This window comes from Drosophila grimshawi, unplaced genomic scaffold (assembly GCF_018153295.1).
Source record: "Drosophila grimshawi isolate 15287-2541.00 unplaced genomic scaffold, ASM1815329v1 contig_848, whole genome shotgun sequence".
Classification (NCBI taxonomy): Eukaryota; Metazoa; Arthropoda; class Insecta; order Diptera; family Drosophilidae; genus Drosophila; species Drosophila grimshawi.
In genome coordinates this window covers 18450560-18464381 of record NW_025063692.1, presented here as the reverse complement: position 1 = coordinate 18464381, position 13822 = coordinate 18450560, and the positions used below count along the sequence as shown (strand labels likewise).

Genomic DNA, 13822 nt, shown 5'->3' with positions numbered 1-13822 from the left:
GACTGACGTTTTCTGAAAAACACACCTTTCACAAACAATCTTTTCTTGAAATTATTTGTATTATATTAGGTATAATAGGTTCGTAGTTTTGAAAAACATTCGTCATGTTTTTCAGCAATGCAACAAATTAATTTGTGTTCATCCATTGACTAATCCCGGAGCGATTTTGTCGAGTGTGCCGGGGAGTAGGGGGTCATATGAGAGATTTGCCCGCTCAAGTGTCAAAGCGCAATTATTGCTCATTGCAGCGCTTGCAGCTTCCGCTGTGTGTTCCCAGCAAGCACCCATATGGACCAGGACACCAGCAGATCCTGAGTCCTTTCAACTCGAACTCGAACTCAACTGGTCTCGTCTCGTCTCGATTCATTCTCGATTCATCGTCGACTCATCTCGATACGACTCGTTGCGGCTCAGCTGCGATTTATTGCATTCAATCTGTTTTCGAAAATATGGTATGCCATGGTCGCATCCCGCCCGCACCGCTGTTATTCTACTCGCTTTTGCTTTTGTTTTGTATTTTTGTGTCTCTCTTCTACGCTTGCACTTTGGTTTAATTACATAGAAAATGTGCTCATGGCAAATCCTGAATGACAAATGTTTTGCTTCTGTCCCAGATCCAGACTGTTGTGCTGTTGTGTCAGCTTGGAAAGTTAAGCTTTTGAGTAGTTACAGAATTGAGCAGGTGACACGAGATTTATCTTGCAATTGATGCTGACTGCGATCAAGCTTTAATGTTCGCAGACTTCTTGCCTACAATCCCCAAAAATCTGTAAATGGCCAAAATACAATTTGTGGCACACTTGAACTGTTGCCACCCACACCCATCCACACTTATCCACTTAGGTAGAACGCAAAACGGGCAACCAAAAACATTTGACTAATTTATTTAATGGCCTGGTTATTACACGAACATGACGCTGAACCTTAGGCAAAAAAGCCTGGCGAGGCGGGGGGCAACCCATTCGAGCCCATCTATGTATACCAGGGACCAAAAACTCCACTTAGAAGCTGCCTGCATTTACCAGGCATTGAATAATGGCCAAATCTGCTGCAAAAGTTTTATTGCACTTGCCAAATTAATTTGCCACAAAGTAGAAGGCGCCAGACTTGTTGTTGTTGTTGTTGCTGTTGTTGCTGTTTGGCTGGCACTTCGCTAATGTGGACTACTTGGCAATGGAAATGGAAATGAAAATGGCAAAGCAGGGGAAATGGAAATGACTATAGAAAGCAACAACAACAGTAACAACAACAACAATAGCGAAATGTGGAAATGGTTGCTGAGTCTTGGGCTATGTTTATTTATTTTGTTTTTTTTTTTGTTTTTTTTTGGGTCTTGAGTTTTGGGAATGAATCCCCATCCGCTCTTAAATGTGCGATCATTAATTTAATTTTTCATTATGCAGCGGCAAACGGCAAATGAAAAGTGTCATAAGACCGTCTTTCGGCCCACAAGCGCCATGAGCCGTGGCCATAAACAAAAGGCCAGCAAAACGAACGAACTGTAAGACCCAAAAAGGCAGCACCTTTTATTTTAATATTTGGTCATTAAAAACAGTTTCCAGACTCACTAAGCGCAAGACGTCGGCCCCAAAGACCTAAAGAGCTACCACCCTCCCTCCCATCGAAATGAGTTCAATCCACAACGTTTTTGATTTCGTTTTTTACACACACACACATTCACACACACACACACACCTATACGAGTTGCTTGTTTTTTTTATGATGACAGCGCAAAATGCCGAGAAAAATGCGTAAGGGAAAAACAAATCGTTGCACACGGCAGCAGCAGCAGCAGCAGCAACAACAGCAACAACAGCAACAACAATAACCTTTAACGCCCCAACAATTAAGGCTAAACGCTTTTATAACATCAATTGTGGGCGGGGCGAGTCGAAAACTTTGGATTTTTGTGTAGTGAGTGAGAGGGGGAGGGAGGGTATGGAGTATGAGGGCAGGTCTGCTTTGGGGTTTGGAAAGTCCTCAGATTAATGACACTGCGCGATTTTTACGATTGTTTCTTCAAGTTACGGAAAAAAGTTACGAGGTATTCGGTTTGTTTTTTTTTTCTTCCTTTTCTTTTATTTTTCTTTTGTTGCTTGGAAATTTATGAAATTTTACCTTTTGGCCAAAGCAATTTGCTCCATTTACATTCTTTATTAGCCAAACGGCGAGTTAGCGGCGTTAAAAAGTTTTTGTTTTTTTTTTTTCGCTCTTTGTTGCTGCTGCTGCTGCTGGCAAAGTAGAAGAGCAATTTCTTCATCCTATGTAAGTTACATAAAATTGGCATACAATAGATTAAGCCGACCAAACAGTCGCGTAGGGTAGTGGGAGTGTGGAGAGCGGAGAGGGGGGGAGGGGGCTGCACCACAAAAGTTTTGCTTCAATGCTGAAAATAATGTAGAAAGCCTCAAGGCCAAAGTCAAAATGAAAATGCAAACTTTGTAAATTTGTAGGTCATACCTCAATATATTTACTGTATATTTATGAATAAGATTGGATAAAGCAAACATTCTGAGAATATTGAATAGACAAAAATAGAATCAACAAGGTGATGTGAGAGAAATTAGCAATGACCAAACGTTAACTGAGTTTGAAATAGAAGAAGATAAGAGAAATGCAATAAAAACTGAAATTGAATATAATTATTAATATTATTATTAGTATTCTTGTAATGACATTGTAAAATAATAAGTAACGCGTTCTTTAAAGTCGATCTCAACTAAAAATTTACATTTTGCAGCAGGAAATTTTTCTGTTACTAATGCAGGTCCAGGTTACATTTTTTTAAATTGATAAATTTTATATTTAATTTCCTGGTCCTTCGTTCGTGATTTGAATTGTTTCCTATTGAGCTGCAAGGCCTCTAAAGCAGACACCAGCAAAATTTTAATTTAACAGTCGACAGACCAAATTTCATTACTGTTTTCAACATTTTTAGAAAGGATTTTTTTTATAAATAAGGGTTGGCCTTTCTACTTTTTAGAAGCATTTTCGTATATTTCAAATTATTACTAAAAACCAGAACATTTTTTAGTATTCAGGGGAACATTTTTTTTTTAGTTTAATATGTTAGAGCTTTAATATTCCTCAGAACTGAATATATAAATGCAATGTAACTAAAACTGATCTGTGGCAAATGTGTAATTGAAATAATGTTTTTCTGTTCTCATTTATGTAGTACATTTTGTTGTTGACCCCTTTAAGCCAACAGCATCATTAACAATAATAGCAACATTTTCAAACTCCACTCAAAACTGGTCAATATCTATGGTACTCTAATCAACACTGCTTACCATCCAATCATTAGGGTCTATATCTAATGCTATTATGATTAATTAAGACAATGTGACTTTATTTTTCTATTAATTCGTTTATTTCCAATCATTTTACTATCGATATTTGTATAAAGAATTAAGTATTGCGTTTCCTAGTCTCAGTCTTATTTAGTTGTGTCTCTTCAAGCATATAATTGCATAATATTTATTATGTTACTTCATTCAAACACGCCCACATTTTTAGCCACGTGGGGAATTTAATAAATTCATCATCCTTCATTTAGTTGCTGCAGTCGAGTCTGTTACATAGAAAAGAAACTCGCAAGGACCGACTGAGGGAGTGAGAGAGGGAAAAAGGGAGAAAAACAAAGGAAAAAATTATATAAATGTGTGTGTGTGTGTGTGTGTGTGTGTGTGTGTGTGTGTGTGTGTGTGTGTGTGTGTGTGCTTGTGGAGCAGAAGGACGGAAAATCGCCAGGAAATAAAAAAAAAATGTCACAGACAAGCATGCACGGAAGATGCGCGCAGGCGGCAATGGAGGCGTGGCAGCGTCGCTGCTGACTAACAAAAAAAAAAAAAAAAGCAAAAGCAAAAGCAAAAGCAAAATCGTGACTGTCATTTCAACGAAGCGAAGTTATTTTTCATGACAAAGCAGCCGAGCAGTCCTCGACTCATTTTGCCAGCCGGCGGTAAAGCAGATAATGGCGACAGGGATCGGGACAGTTACTTGTTGTTGTGGGCTGTGTGGAGTTGGAGATGGAGGTGGAGAGAGTGATAGGTGCACGGTATACACGTTGTACAGCAAGTTGTGCAATGGTGCGGGGCAGAGGAGTAAGTCTGAGCAGTTCAGCGTTAAAATACCTTTTACTGGCACATTACAAGCAACGCGCTCGCGCTGCCTAAGCGAGCCTCCTCCTCTCCCCCCTGCCCCTCTGTCCACACCCCTGTGTCCCCATCAGTCCACCAAGTAAGCCATGCCGCCGAAAAAGCAGCAAACGAATGGAAATGCAGCTCTGCTGCTGCCAACATCGCTATTGGCGTCGCTGCGTTTTTCATGAAATTATTACGACTTTGGAAATGGGGTCGTACAAAATGTCGTTACGTTAAGTCAGAGCCTCCCGTTCGTTGTATGTATGGAGGTGGGTACATTACTCCTCCCCCCGCCACCTATTGCAACCCTCCTCCTTTTGCTTTCCTCGTTGCTCGTTTTAGTTTATTGTTGAAAATTTCTTGATTGTATCTGTTGAAAATGTTTGGAAATTGGTTAAAATTGAAGCCGAAGCTTGGAGCCATGATGCAAGCTGACTGACAAGCTGCTGGTATACCTACATAATCATATGAGGGTCTTTAATTGTTTAAATCAATTTCCCACTTCAAGTCCATATACAAACTGTCAACAAAAGATCGAGAGAATAAGAGAGAGAGAGAGACAGAGAGAGAGAGAGAGAGACAGTTTAATTCTTGGAGTTGAATTCGAAGTGACCCACAAAAAATCGTCTCGTCTGGTCACATCCCATATCGTCTAGCCACAGAGAGATATTTGTCGCACGCTCGTAAAGATCGCATTAAAACGCCATAAAAAAAAAGAAGCAAAGCATTACTTTTATTTTTTATATACCAGGTACTACGGGCACATCGTATTTCTTTAGTTATTTTTCACTTTTCGCTGGGCACAGTTTTTTTTTTTTTCTTATTTTTAATTTTTTTTTATTCGACTTTCTCGCCAATGAAGTTGCCCATCATCGCCATCATCTTCATTATGGCCATCATCGTTCGAGAATGTAATAAGCGTGAAATAATTGACATTTAAGCAATGCGCACACGCACATAGAGACAATGGAACGAAGAGAAAAAACCGCGCTGGACAAGTTTAGATAGCCTCTCCCAGCACCTCCTCTCCGCGTTGCTCCTTCTCCCTGTTTCACGCTTTGTAGGCCAACGCCGCTGCCAGCCATCTGAATGGAGCCCAAGCGCAAACGTTAAGTCGAGAATCATGACAGATGACCGCACGTACTCACTTCTCTCCACATTTTACATTTAACGTCTCACGACCGAAACGCAGTCGAAACTTCAACTTAGCTGGAGTTGTGAGCTGCCAGCTGCCAGCTGCCAGCTGAGAGCTGAGAGCTGCGACTCACTGATGGAGTTAAGAGGGACGCGGTCGTAGTCACAATCGCTGTCGGAGATTCTTTTGGGACAACGTTTCTGGGTCATGAACCGAAAATGTAAAATAATGAGTTGGTTTTCAAAAAAAATGTCGTTGTGCCTGCTCCTCCTCTTGCTCCCCCCCATTCACTTCTACTTGCTAACCTATTTGAGTTGACTCCTCGCGTTTTTGTTTTTACTTTTTGCTGGGCAGGGTCTTGTCGATTTGCCAAACATTTATTTTATTTTGTTCTTTTTTTTTTTTGTTGGGGTTTTTTGGCATTCAACTCTGCGAACGCTTCACCTGTGCGCGAGGGGCCAGCGACATGAAACATCTGTCAATGCGACACGTGATGTGTTTGCAAAATGTTCACACACACACACAGATGCACGTATATATATATATATATGTAGTTACGCAGACAGGCCGCAAATTGGCGTTTAAATGTGCGATAGTTGGGTGCCAAGGTAATCAGATTAGATGCCAAAATGATAGAGCCCGTGGAATTTCATAGAAATATTGCAATTACTGAGCAAATGCACGTTTCAGATTCGATTTTCAGACTAGGCTCTTATTGTGGAAACTGTTATCAAATGAATGATAACAATAATAATAATAATAAAAATAATAATAATAATCATATTTCAACTCTAATATGAGTCTAATCCTGCAATTTGTAGAGTATTAAGACTTTATTTCAGTTTGGACAAGTTTTATATAGTTTTCATTTCGCTTTACTTTCGTTCTTTAATGTCATGACAACCTATTGAAAACCTCTATTGTTCTATTTAAGCCTGAAATCTGATACCCTTGTGAAGAGTTTCTGATGCCTTGAAAGACACGGCTTCGCCCCTCTCAGCCAGTTTGTCTGTTTGTTTCTATTTAAATCTATCTTCATGAAACCGGGAACATCTGTCTTATCTTACTTATGTGTAAAGAGATTACATGCATACAAAATATCAAAGTTTGCCATAATAATCATCATCTGCTTTTGCTTTTATTCAAATAAACTACAAATCCCCAATTCTTCATTATCTTCTTTTTGTTGCAGTCAGCACCATTGCCATCAATGACCTCAACTAAGTCGTAAATGGTAAGTGCAAAATTGTCTGTAAAATACATTTTAAACTCACAATCAGAACTGAGGGCGAGACTATACCCCCCAACTCGCCTTCAGCCCCTCACTTTTCCCCACTAATGCATAGAATATAGCATAAAACACCCTCAACATGCAGTCGCCCTCGCTGTTGCCCTCGACCTTAACATCAACGACGGTCACGCCCAACGCCTCGTAATGCGGCGCCAACTAAATTGCTTTGCTGCTCAGCAGCAGAAGCCGGGGCAGCATTACCTATAAACCAAAATGAATGACTAAACGAGCGTTCCCCCGCTGCTTGCCCCGTACAGCAGTTACATCGGTGGGAGATGGGAGGTGGGAGGTAGTGTGGGCTGGGGTGTGGCGACTGCAATATAAACGGCTGTGAATTTAAATATATGCGATACGATGGGAGATGGGAGATGTTCCGATGCCGATGCCGATGCGAGTATATGCAAAAATGTCATGCTGACTGCAACCAACATAGTCATCACCAGCACTAGCAGCAGCATCAGCAGCAGCATCAGCAGCAGCAGCATCAGCAACGGCAGCAGCCGGAAAATGCAATCGCATCGGGCGGTCATAATATGGGCAAAGGAGCTATAAGGGGCGTAGGGGTAGGGGTGAGACTGGGCTGGGCTGGGCTGGGCTGGGCTGGCGTGTGGTCTCATCACGGGGCAAGTTGATGGTGCTAAAAACTGTTGGCCACATGCAATGTCATCATCTCCATATATATACATACACACCACACCCATCATCATCGCATGCAACTCTAAATGAAACATTTTGCTAAAACCCCCAAACCGCCTCCCCCACCCCTCCATTTAACTTTGACCACGCGTAAATTTCACTCATTCCCCTCCAAACCGACAAACTCTGCGCACTGACATTTTATTAGGAAAATTTCTAGGAATGGGTAGGAGTCGGATGATGGTGGGGTGGTACGACTTTTGTGATGAATCAATCCGTTGTAGCGGCACGACGCCACATTTAGCGGTTGCAGCCAGACGCCAATGAGACTTCTGCCGCATTACGCCATCTGCCGGCAGTTAAATAAGTTAAGCAGGCCCGATTACAGAGCGATGCTCCATTTCAGCCACAGCCACAGCCACAGTAGCAGCAGCAGCAGCAGCAGCAGCAGCAGCAGCAGCAGGAGCAACAGCAGCAGGAGGAGCATCAGCAGTTGGGAGTTGGGAGTTTGGAGCTTAATGCGGATTAATCTTTTATCTTACCCACTTGCGTAAAGGTAAAATTGGATGCGTAACTGTCGTGTTACGAATGGCAGTGAAGCAGTTTTATTTTATGCAATTTGCTTAGCTTTGAAATTAGTTAAATTAATAGTTGATGGAATGTACAGAAAACAGCTAAAAGCAATCAATTTGATTTCGATGAGATACAAGAAATCTTACTTTACTTTACTTCAACTACTGCAACTGCCTCATTATCTCTCTTCACTGCCGCAAGTGCGTCAAAGCGTTTTTGTCCCGTTCAACTTTAGCCATTTGTTGCAAATGCATTCTTGTACATATTGTATGCAGATATTTTTAATTAAAATGACATTAGCTTCTTTTTTTTGGCAGTGTTCAGTTGAGGGCTCTAAGCGCTAATTATGATTAACAATTCAGTCAGCTGTTGTCCTTGTTTAAAGTCACCACTAATCCCCACTCGTCTCAAATGCTGCTTGCACGTGCATAATTTAGCTGTTGCCTGTGTTGGTAATGCATTTTGTTGTATTGTTTTCATTTATTTTTGCTAGCCATATTTGCACAACAGCGACCAGGGTCATAAATATGGCGTACGTCGCCTTTAATATGCAATAAGCTGTTGTATTTATTTGCACAGCTCAACAAATTCAAATGATTTTTTTCCATAACTCATTTGGCACAGCGACTAAGCTCACCCTCCTCCCAAAACATATGTGTACCGCTCTGGCCCAGGTTAACCACTTGCCACGCATTTGAAATCATGACATAAACACTTTTGCACATCCCAAGCAGCAATCCATACATACAATTCACACAAAATTTAGCATTTATTTTGTTTATATGCTTATTTGTTTGCCTTGTTTGTTTGTTTGCTGCGGCTGGCTGTTGCCAATGACTTTAATGATTTGTGGTCAGGGTTATGCAATTGCAGCAAGGGCCACGAATTGAACACATCAGCCAACTACACAGGGAAACACGATACACAAGCTAAACATATCTCATCCATATACAAAAATATAAATATATACGAGTATGTATTATGTGTGTGTGGCAAGCAATTAGCACAAGAGACTTGCACTTTCCGGACAGAAGTGGATCTAAAGCAAAAACAAACTTATCTAATCGCCTTTAAGAAACACTGCTCTCCATTGTCGTCTACCAACCAGCCAGAGGAGCTATCGCATATCTCAGCAAAGGCAAATATTGTCATACGCTGCCAACGACGCTGACGGCGAAGACTTTGTTCAATTTATCAGACTTCAGAGGTAAGAACGATGGAAAGATTTCGATGTAAACCAAACTGTGCAAATTATTTACACAACTCAAAATTCACTTTAGTGTTTCATTCAGTGCAAATATTTAGTTTGTAGTCTTCAGTTTAAATGTACCTAAATTGGTGGTTCTCTTATCAGAGCCAGCTAAATAATTCCAAGCTCTCTCTCTCTCTCTCTCCCTCTCTCTCTCCCTCTCTCTCTCTCTCTCTCTCTCTCTCTCTCTCTCTCTCTCTCTCTCTCTCTCTCTGTACTATGTCTATTTTCAATTGTCATTGACATGAGTTTGCCAAATTTGGCATATCATAAAAAGAAGACAAAATAAATCAAAAATAAATTTTTTTTTATTCTTTCAATTCCCCCCAGAAAATCAATACGAGTACCGCACTCAATGCAGAGAAAAAAATTGTTTTTCTTTTTTTACTTGCCTGCTTTTTGTTCAGTTCTCAGATCAGAGATCTTCGATCTTAGATCTTGGCATGCAAGTCATGCGCCGCGCTTTTGGGGGAGGCCTCGACGTCGTTGCTTATTGGGGTCTCCCCACACACTCTATGTGAGTAAAATGTAAAATGTCAACATGCTGCATGTGGCTAGAAGAGCCAGAAGAGCCATAAGCTGCTTACCATTGTAAACGGTTGCCCATTTTTGGAGGCGCAACGGCCTTGAACATCTTTTTTGGCTTGTTTATTGCTTCGGTCAAGCGTTCAATTGCTAACGATGCGTACAAATTGAACGAACAAGGGGCTCCATTGATGGAAGGAAGACTACCCTTGATGGATTGCCGACATTTCAAGCTTGACGCTGAGAACTGTATAATTTGCAACATGTTCAACTTTAAATGCTATAATTTAAGTCGCAAAAAATCACCGATACACAGACAATGCATATCAATTAAGTTTCGCTTCAATTTCAATAATTGCTTTAGCTGCCCAACAACCTTATGAATTTTGCACTCCGCTCAGCTTGGACTTGCAATGCAATGAGATTTAAACTACTTGTTTGGATTAATCTCACAACATCAAAGCACTTCATTCAATTCTGTTTAACTTCAACAACAATTTTACTTTTCATTAATTAATTGTACAGATTGTGTTTTGTGGTGAAGTTTTGATTCAAATTCAACAATTGCATAATTTTGCTGTGTTATATCATTATAATGTAGAATTATTTACAACTGAACTATCTGTATGCCATTGTTTCCCTTGTTCCTTTGAGCATGCTCATAACTTTATTCGACTATTTCAATTAAGCTTTCAACTTTAATCAAACTTCGATGCATTCACATTTGTGGCCCCAACTCATCGAGTGCGAAGTAAATCATCAAACCAAATCGGCGTTAACTGCTTCGCATGGATAACTGTCGAAAAGTCAGTGCTATTGGACTCTTCCATTCAGCTTAAGAGGGTTGGGGGCGTGGTCACTGCGGTTGCTCGTCATTCACCTTGGCAATCTGGGAATGCACATTGGAGCGGAAAAACCAGTAATTAAATGGCTTCACTTTTACGCTTTTTCTCTTTTGCCTAAACACAAAAAAAAATGTGCTCCCTCCTTTCTGACTTTGGTGTTTTATATTTTGTTTGTTTGTTTTTTTTTTTATTTTTTCGCTTCTTTTGTTTTTTATGTCGCCAGACAGCCCCCTAGTCGGAGCAGTCGAGCAACCAAAGCAATAGTAACCAGTCCAATTTGTAACTGAAACTTTCATTTTCATTTTTTGTATATATTTTTTATAATTTTCTGCTTACAATTTTTAAGCATGTAACGAAAAACCGGCACCAGCAAGATCTGTCAATGTACTGTGTACCAGTTGACATTGTGGAAATCCCCTGTCTCCGATTGCTCTCTTTACCATCAAATGCTTTGCTGCATTTTATTGGCACGCGAATGTCACAGCTGTAATAATAAAACCAAAAAGTCTACAAAATGTTGATTATGCTGAAGCTTAACATAAGATAATAACAAAAACAAGCTTCGTCACATCAAACAAATTGCAATAACTATTGCAATTGAAACTACTTAATATTAAAGTGAAAATTGAGCAATGTTCAAATTTCATGATTTTGATACCAATGCATGTGCTTTTAAGTTGTAAGTAAAAGTGGATGAAAGTGAATGCATCAAAATTAGAAAGTGCATTAAAATTGAAATACAAGAACTACAGCAAGAGAGAGACAGATACTGTGTGTGAGAGAGAGAGATAGAGAGAGAGAGTGAAAATGTGAAAAAGAGATAACAAATGCACAACAAATTTATTTCGTAAATATAATATTACATTGAAAATATGTATTGCAAATTTCATTTATTATTATGATATTGATATATTGAAAAAGGGAAATGCAAATTTGTAGAAGTCGAAATCGACCAATTGACAATTATTTGCAATATTTATTTACACTCAATAAAATGAGCTTGTTGAGCGAAAATCTACTTAAATATTTTGGTTTTTTTTTTTTTTTTTTTTTTTTTTTTTTTTTGTTGTAACGTGCAGTTGCACACAACATTCTCTATCCGCTGCCCAGGTGTCAGTCGCCAAGACGGGCAAATAAATTGGCCTGAAATTTGATGAGTTTATTTCGCTTCCGTCGTCGTCGTCGCCGCGCAAAGGGTGAAAAGTTGTGCAATGAGTGTCTCTTACAGATGGCAACCACCCTCGTCACCTTGTGTGTGTGTAAATGAATGAGCTGCCATACTAATGAATGACAAGATGCACCTGGCCCGCAACAAAGCAGAGTCAAAAAAGTTGCTAGTTAGCGCTTGTTACCTGTACGCAAATCAATGGCTCGACTTGAACAAGTGATGAAATATGATATTGGGTTGCATGGCCAACGACGCGGCGTTCGACGTTGCTGTTGGCTTTATCGTTAGCCACGCAAATAGCTGCACCACAAAGTCCAGTTAGTGTAAGCGAAACCCAAGCTCAAAACTGAATAACGGGGCCAATAGCAACAGCAGCGCTCTGGCTGCAACTGAAAGTCAGACCGAGAGGTGTGGAGTGGATATAGTTGCTGGACATGTCAACTTAAACTTGTCAAGCTTCAGTGAGGCAAAGAGGGCGACAGAGACAGAGACAGAGACAGAGAGAGAGCGAGAGAGATAGAGATGGAGAGATAGTCAGAGAGCAACATATATTAAATACCATAAATAACGCATACGCCGCATAAGCCAACTCATATCAAGCCTCAACGGCGGTTCACAGATACAAAAAAATTGCCCGTAAATGAACAAAAAATAATTAAAAATGCATTTTTCATTAAGGCATTAAAATGTACAAGCATATATATATACACACATAGACACACACACAGACAGACACACACATAGACACACATAAACACACACACACACACACAAACACATACAGATATTCACAGACACTGCAATGTCGGCCATTCATTTAATTCATTTATCTTGGGCGGGGGTTGGCTTGACCAGTTCATTGATTACAACGCCATATCCCTACCGCCCCTCCACCTTCCCCGCCCCCTCTCCAACCAAACTCAGTGTATACCCTTCTCAGCGTCGCTGCACCACCCCTTTACGATTTAAGCTGGAGAGCCGTCCGGGACACTCAGCCCTGAAGCTCTTCGGCCGCTTTTATGTCATTTGGAAATTATCATTAAAGCTCGTTGTGACTGTAGGTCGAGGATGGGATGCAACGGTGTGCGAGGGTTACACAGCACAGATATGACCACTTCATTTTGCAAACAAACACTGACAACAACAACAACAACAAACAAACAACAGCAGCAGCAGCAGCAACAACAACTTCAACTGTTTGGCCGGTTGGCTTTTGCTACAGGCTTGCGGCGCGTGACGGTCATTGAAACAATGCGCGAAAAAACGCGTGTAATTAAAACAATAAAAGGCAGCAACAACAACAACAAAACCAAATGGAAGAAAAAAAACGACAAAAGCAAACTGTTCAGTTAAGTTTTCATTTTCACAAGTGTGAAAAATACTATTGAAAAGGCCGCACACAGAGCGCGCGCCGCGACAACGAGTTATTTCCGCCAGGGCAGCAAAAAAATGGGCGAAAAAAGACTGTAACACCTGAAAAAAAAAAAACATATTAAAAATGAAGGCAAATTATTAAAAAGAAAGAACAATTCTCAACAGGCTGGAGAAAAATTAATATACTTGAACTTAATAAAACTCCAATCGAGTGCTTTGATTTGATTTAATAATAAAATATAGTTGGTAATTGGTTTAGTCTAGTCAAGATATCTATGAGATAGGAAAATAGCTGATTTAATTGTTCTAGAATCTGCATTCCGGATCATTATACAACGCTAATGTGTTTCAGCCGCAGTAATTGAATGAATATACCCTGTCAAAGGGTATTTACAATCAGAAGGTTCAGCAAAGTAGAATGTTTCGTCGTTGTCGCGGTCACTTTGCTCTACTGATTGTGGACATAGTTTTAAATTAAATGCTTGCTCTTGCGCTCGTAAATACAAGCAGTACACATATATGTATATAATATATACTTATATGGACATAACGATGTAAATATGCGCTTTGAAGTTTTTCAAGAAATCGGACACGAATTTGAACACGATCGATCGCATTTAAGTGCACATTCTGATACAAGTTGCGAGTTGTCCCCCGTCAAAGTGTGAACCGCAATTAAAATGAATGAAGGCAGTAAAAAAAAAAAAGTAGAATTTAAGTGGAATTCTTGTGGTCAATTTAAAATTAAATAGTAATGAAATTAAAACTAAGTTCAAACTTAACTTGCCTCGATAGCAAAGTAATTTAGTTCAAATCTTTTTGCAAATCTTGTAATTAAAACGGATTTGAAGTTAAACTGAAATTGAAACCGTCTAACCAAT

At 39.9% G+C, this 13822-nt stretch overlaps 1 protein-coding gene across 2 annotated transcripts in view; it reads left to right on the top strand.

Moving 5' to 3' along the window:
• Positions 1–13822, top strand: part of LOC6564669 — a 96490-nt gene that overhangs the window by 50291 nt on the left and 32377 nt on the right. For both annotated transcript variants that reach the window (XM_001991530.3, XM_032738390.2), the window contains exon 4: positions 6473–6514. The gene's annotated coding sequence lies outside the window, so the exon portion shown is untranslated. The remainder of the gene's footprint in view (positions 1–6472; positions 6515–13822) is intronic.